At 33.2% G+C, this 397-nt stretch overlaps 1 protein-coding gene across 1 annotated transcript in view; it reads left to right on the forward strand.

Annotated features, from left to right (window-relative positions):
* mppe1 (metallophosphoesterase 1) overlaps window positions 1-397 on the forward strand; it is a 69,547-nt gene that overhangs the window by 39,041 nt on the left and 30,109 nt on the right. The window lies entirely within an intron of this gene.

Raw genomic sequence — 397 nt, forward strand, 5'->3', positions numbered from 1 at the left:
CAGACTGTGTGCAATCGCGATCTCTCCATGCTTTTTAAAGTAGAAATATTTCTCTTTGCTCCTGGATTAAACTTTGTCAAAAGTTATCAACCATTCAGACTAGATCCACGCCTGATCGATGAAAATCCTACTGGAAATTTTATTGGCTGTAAGTGAAATGCACCAGAAAGTCTTTCAACAAAGAAAGATGGAACTTTAATTTCTTTACAATGTAAGTTTATGCTAGAAATGTTTTGGAATGGGATATTTGTCTGATTTGATTTTGTACATATAAATATCCTAGTCTGCCTAACTGCATCAATACACTGTACAGTAATTCAATGTCAAAGCCATCTAATGTTCCATTTATCTAAATAAATAGGCCTAACATATATGGCTCTTAAATCACTGCTTATAA

Source organism: Sinocyclocheilus rhinocerous, unplaced genomic scaffold (genome assembly GCF_001515625.1).
Source record: "Sinocyclocheilus rhinocerous isolate Xijiao unplaced genomic scaffold, SAMN03320098_v1.1 scaffold1990, whole genome shotgun sequence".
NCBI lineage: Eukaryota > Metazoa > Chordata > Actinopteri > Cypriniformes > Cyprinidae > Sinocyclocheilus > Sinocyclocheilus rhinocerous.